The following is a 6,051-nucleotide window of genomic DNA, read 5'->3' on the forward strand; positions in this document are numbered from 1 at the left end:
TAGAAACCCGATGGGTTTTGGGTTTGGGATACCCTATGGATATTTTGACAAAACCCGAATAGAAACCCGAAACCCGACGGGTAATTACCCGATTAAAACCCGACGGGTTTGGGACGGGTATGGGACAAGCTTTCAAAATTGGGAATACCTAAACCCGAAACCCGTCCATGGCAATCCCTAGTCAGACCAACAACCCACGAAAACAGGACCATAACGGTTCAGGGAACTTCAAATATAACACAAAGAAAAATGTTATATAATCCACATGGAGGGCTTGCTACTCCTATATTCATAATCATAAGTTGCATTCAAAAGAAATATCACTATATCTATATGCCAAAAATTTCTTATATTGAGAAAAATATAATACCTTGCATTCTATTTACATTTTGTTTAAACTCATTTGTTGGCTAGACTTGCACCATGGTCCATGCACCGCTTTCTTCGACTAAAAGGGCCAACTTAGTTTGAACTGTAACTCGGTATGAACCCCTTGGCGTGTTCGCTCTCCATTTCAAGAGCCATTAACGATTTTTGCGTATGATATTTGTTCTTCTTGGAAGAAAGAGCTGAAAAAGAAAATACATGTCAAAAGCAATCTTATTTAGAACAAAGAAACCATGAGAATACTAGTTTTACTTACACACTAACTCGTGCGGATGAGCAAAGTCATAATCGTTACGTCGTCTTCTAATGCAGATAAATATTAACAACACCGCCAATAGAACAATGATACCACATGATATCCCGACTGCAATTTTACCACCGTGTGACAAGCCACTGAATATGGCGCAGTTGGGTAAAGAAGGTACGCCACATAACCTTTTGTTACCAGAAAGACTGCATAACGGTTATATTATCAAACTATGTTAGAAACTTGTGCATTACACATTTACACTGATTGAATAAAAGAAATTAATATTATATCACACTTAATGAATAAGATATTACTAGAATGCCTAAGCCAAACTCTGAAGTCAATGTGGGCCCGGTTAAGGCTTGACAACATAGTCTGGCCAGAGTAAAGCGAGGGGTTTAATTTAATATATTTAATGTATTATGTTTTATTACTACATATACGTAGGGGTGAAACAAGGGAAACGGGAAAAAAAATTGGGCTTACAGAATTGTGACTCGTAACACAAGTTATTTATCAGGTATTGATGCGTAAATGATGGTCATAAAAAAGAAGTGAAATATGACATACTCAATAGCTCCACCATGAACACTAATTGAGTAAAGCTCTTCCGGCACTTGTCCTTCGAGTTTGTTACCGTTTAAGAGCCTGAGAACCGCATAAGCACATAATCATACATGGATCTCCTTGTACTTTAATTAAACATAAATGTTAATAACTGGTATAGTATATAGCTTACACAAGTTGTAGATTTGAAGAACTTAAACTATACGGTATGGACCCGGAAATCTGATTATTCGACAAATCCCTGCATTATTCGTTAAAATAGCACGGTAACATCCACATCATATATATTAAAATGCAAATTTAAGTAAAAAAAACTTAATAATTCTTACAGTTTCTTAAGAGAGCTTTGCCCCAATCCTGCGGGTATAGTACCTCCTAACGTGTTAGAACTTAAGTTCCTACGGTTAAAAAAAAAACACCGGTTATAGCGTGCAACGCTTATGTTAGACACAATATAAGCGACACAATATAAGCAGGGAGATGATACTTAGTTACTTACAAGGTTACTAAATTAGTCAAAAGAACAATTTTGTCACTAATGTAGCCTTTTAAACCTTGGTTTCCAAGATCTCTACAAGCAATCATAAAAATTAACAACAAATAATTACATAAATTGTTACATTTTCCGCAATAACTTAAACGAATACTTACATATGAACGATCACAAGCGCAGATTCATCCTTATTAGGACGACAAGTAACACCTTCCCAAGTATCCCAATTCGTAGGCGCACACGGGTCACCATTCCATCCCATTCTTTCGGGCACACACAACGACTCCTTTAACGCGCGCATAGCAATAGCTGCCGTGTTACATTTTGGTCAAGTCAAAGTCAAAGGCAGTTACATATGTAACAGATTCTGTTAAGGTTGTTACAACTTACAAATTACAAATTACAATACCTTGATCAGGCACAGTCATGATTTCAACCGGAACAATTGCATAATTCTCGAGCCCACAAATCAACGGTGATCCAACGACACGAACGAGCTTAACCGTCAACGGCGAACTACTCAAATTCCTAGCTATGTAATGATAGCTATAAGCAGCAAAACCCCCAACTTCTTTGAATATATCGATTCGGGTAACGTTTACATTGTTAATAACCACATCAAACACGCGTTTCCCCTTTCGATTCACACTCACATCAATCTCCGCAAAGTGCAGCCACACCAAATAGCATCTACCGGCAATTCGTACTCCAAATCCCCCTTTCCGGTTAACGTAACTGCCGAATCATACAATTTCGACGGAAAGTAATTCGGGCTAATCCCCGAGTTCGTCACATTTCTAACCGCCGTAACAGATTTAATCCCAACTGAGGTCCTGGACCGATATATTCGGTCTGGCTCCCACACCCGACCGAAAACATCAACCCCAGGACCCCACCGGTTCGACCCGCAACTGGCTCGACCATAATTCACCAGAATGGTCGAGTCAGTTCGGGTGTACGAATCTGGTTCAATCCGGATAAGCTCGAGCGAGCTTATCACGGGAGAATCCGTGGCGATACTATAGAAACAGACGTCTGCCTGACCGTCCGACGTGTCAAATATAATATCGGTATACACACCGTCGTGTTCCCATGGCGAGCGCCATGAGAACACGACCGTGCCTTCGACCGACAGGTCGAAGCTCGGCGAGTGACGTTTACCGTTGTAATTGTCGTACACGGTAAACGTCCTCAAGTAATATCTTCCTGGCGGAACCTCAATTCCGCCTGAGCTTCCGCCAGGAATATTGTAGCAGTTTTTTTTCCCAGATGAAACTGGGAAGTATCTAAGTGTTTTCTCGTGGAACGAGTGGAACCGAAGCGGTTCTGACACGAGGCCGGGTAAACCGGACGTGTAGAACCGGTCGGATAGCCACGTGGTGTTGAACTCGTCGGTGGAGCTGGTGGAGCTGCCGCAGTTGATGTGGTACTCCGTGTCTGTAAATAATAATATAAAGAGTTAAAATTAAATTCATTGTTGTAAAAATCACGTCTGGGCGTCAGAAATTTAGTAATATAAAGAAAGTTAAAAGTCATAGGTAAAGTTAATTATTAATTATATTATATGCAGGTGTACTATGACCTACTATTGGATTGGACTGTATTATCAGACTAGGGTTTATTAGTACGAGTCTGCGGTGATACCGTAGGGGAAGGAAGTTGAGGGATGGAAGAGAAATGAGAGGAGGAGGAAGGTGGTGAGCGGCGGCATGGTGCCGGCGGAGACGGTGGTGGTGGTCAGGTGGTGTGGTGTGGTGTGGTGATTAATTGATGGATTGATGATAGGAATGGAATGAATTGGAGTCAGTATATTAAAAGAGTTAGGTGGACTCGTGACTTCTAGTTGTCTAGATTTGATTAAATCATGCACCATGAGGATGAAAACAAATGTACTTGGGTTAGTGTTAGGCTGAGGGGTGTGGGGCGCTAACCTGGGCGCGAGAGCCCCTCCGCTCGCGCCCCCAGGCGCTAACCCCACACCATCGGGGCGCGAACGGGGCGCGAGCGCGAGCTCCCAGGCAGGCGTGAGTGTGGTCGCGGGAGAAGAGAGAGAAAAAGCTGGTGTGGATGCCCAAAAGAGCCGTTGAGCTCGGAATTAATAAAAAAAAAACCTTAAAAACCTCTATATAATACCCCAAATTACTCCCATTTCAACCATATCAAAACACAATTTCACCTTACAAACTCCTATATAATATCCCAAACTCCTATATAATACCCAAAAATGTCTGGAAATTGGTACCCAAACCTAGATTCAGATTATATTGACGACGATTTATGGTCGTCACCAGACCAACCGATGTTTTATTCGGGGCCGCAAGAAACATCCGGCTTTCAACCATCCAACATACAACCGTCTCCTAACTTTGTTGTTCCAGAGACACAAGAATCACACGGTGATGCTACGGGAGCAAGAAGACGCGTCCACCGGAAAAAAACAACTTGCAACGGACGGGCCGGGACCGGCTTCGACTCCGAGGACGAAACGGAAAACCACTCCGTGGTCATCGGATGAGAAGGAAGCCTTGTGTCGGGCTTGGATAGTCATTTCTGAGGATCGGCGTTGCGGTAATTGTTTTAACGTTTTTAAAAATGATTTTTAATAAAAAAGTTAAATAAAAAAGTTAACTGGAAATCTAATTTAATTATTCATTTTGCAGCCGACTACCAAAAAAGCAAGATTTTTTGGACAAAGGTTAGGGAGACGTTCTATACGCTCGTTGAGAGTACATAGCGAAACGCCGATATGATTTCGGGTCGGTGGTCCGAAATCAGAAAATTTGTCGGCTTGTTTACTAATCTTTTCAACAGGAACGCCGGTCGTATGAGACCAAGTGGCAGTGATGATTTGGCGGTTTACAATTTCACGGTCGAAGAGTGGAGGCAGGAGTGTTTGCGGAGGTATGGGATGGTGAAGACGTGGGACGATTTAAAGTTGTGGGAGAGGTTGAAAAGGTATTACAAGTGGGTTGAGCTGGTGGCGCCGGACCTTGATGCGGAAGTAGGGCCGAAACGGACTAAAACTAGTTCGTCTGGAGCGTATAGCACTTCCGCCGGGTCGGATTGCCGCGTTGGATTCGACCTAAACATTGCGGGGGAGGAAACGTCTTCACCGCCGAGGAGGCGGCCATTGGGAAGGGACGCCAAGGGGAAAAAACCGGCTGAGGGGGGAGCCGTAAACATCGCCGATCTTGTTGAATCCCTCAATAATTTTAACAAAACCATGGAGGTGGTCTCTAATGACAAAAAGGAAAAAAGTCGAATGAGAGATTTTGACTTCCTTACAAGAGACTTTAGTAATCTAAATCCGGTCGATCAAATGCTGATGGAAAAGCAAAAGGAACGTATCCGAAAGAGGTTGATCGAAGAAGACCAAGCCGAAGAATAAGAATAATGTTTTTTTTTAGTACTTTAATTTTTATTTTATTTTTAGATATTAATGTGTTTTTTTAATTAATGTGTGTTTTTTTAAATAATTTATGAGTTTTTTTAATAATACGTTTTTTTAATACATTTATAAAAAAATAAAAAAAAAATCCGCTGGAGCCCCTGCTGGAGCCCCTCCACACCAGGGCCAGGGGCTCCAACGGGGGCTCCAACACCCCCCTTATCCAGTTTCTCTCTCTGCCACACGTCATAATATTATTGGCTGGAGCCCCCACTGGAGCCCCCATTAGAGCCCCCCACACCCCTTAGCCTTATAGGAGTTTGTGATAGTGGGTGTGAAATTTGTTTTTATTTTTCAAATTACCTAGGGGTGTTTGGAATTCTTTATTTTACTTTCTTATTATTTTTTTATTAATTTTCTGTAAGTTAATAAATTATAAAAGTATAACTTATGAAACTTCTATTATCACAATATAAGCAATTTCAAACACTTTATTATTTTTTAAAAAGTTAATAAGTTATAAGTTAGTGAAAATAAGCAATCTTAAACACCCCCTTATTAATATATACAGCTTTAAGTTTGGTGGTTGTGAGGAAGTTTTAAACTTTAAGTTAAAAAGTCATGTTAATGTTACTGTTACGTAGGGGTGCAAACAAGTTGAGCCGAGCTCAAGCTCGGTTTGTTTTGAGCTCTATTTTCAAAGCTCGAGCTTGGCTCGTAAACGGATTTTGAAGCTCGAGCTCGGCTCGTTTACTATTTATCAATTATTTTTTATATAATTATAATTATTTCATATATTTTTTTTCTATTATAATTTTACTTATAAAAGAATATATATTATTTAGTTATTTTTATTTATTTTTTCATAACATTATATATATATATTAATTAATAATTATATATATATATATAGCTAAGTATAAAATGAAAACTCACTTAAGTTGTGAAAACTCTAGAAACTCATTT

The 6,051-nt window shown here is 40.3% G+C and overlaps 1 pseudogene across 1 annotated transcript; it reads right to left on the reverse strand.

Moving 5' to 3' along the window:
- Window positions 1–340: 340 nt before the first annotated feature.
- On the reverse strand, window positions 341–3,426 carry LOC143577201 (receptor-like protein 4; annotated as a pseudogene). Its single transcript, XR_013143078.1, has 9 exons — window positions 3,342–3,426; window positions 2,107–3,134; window positions 1,856–2,006; window positions 1,704–1,775; window positions 1,534–1,602; window positions 1,377–1,445; window positions 1,208–1,285; window positions 644–840; window positions 341–569 (listed from the first exon to the last, which is right to left on the reverse strand). The product of XR_013143078.1 is annotated as a receptor-like protein 4 (transcript).
- Window positions 3,427–6,051: the final 2,625 nt, after the last annotated feature.

The sequence above is a fragment of the Bidens hawaiensis genome, unplaced genomic scaffold, assembly GCF_021521415.1.
Source record: "Bidens hawaiensis isolate Kalapana, Puna unplaced genomic scaffold, B.hawaiensis_p1.1 tig00028489_1, whole genome shotgun sequence".
NCBI classification, from domain to species: domain Eukaryota; kingdom Viridiplantae; phylum Streptophyta; class Magnoliopsida; order Asterales; family Asteraceae; genus Bidens; species Bidens hawaiensis.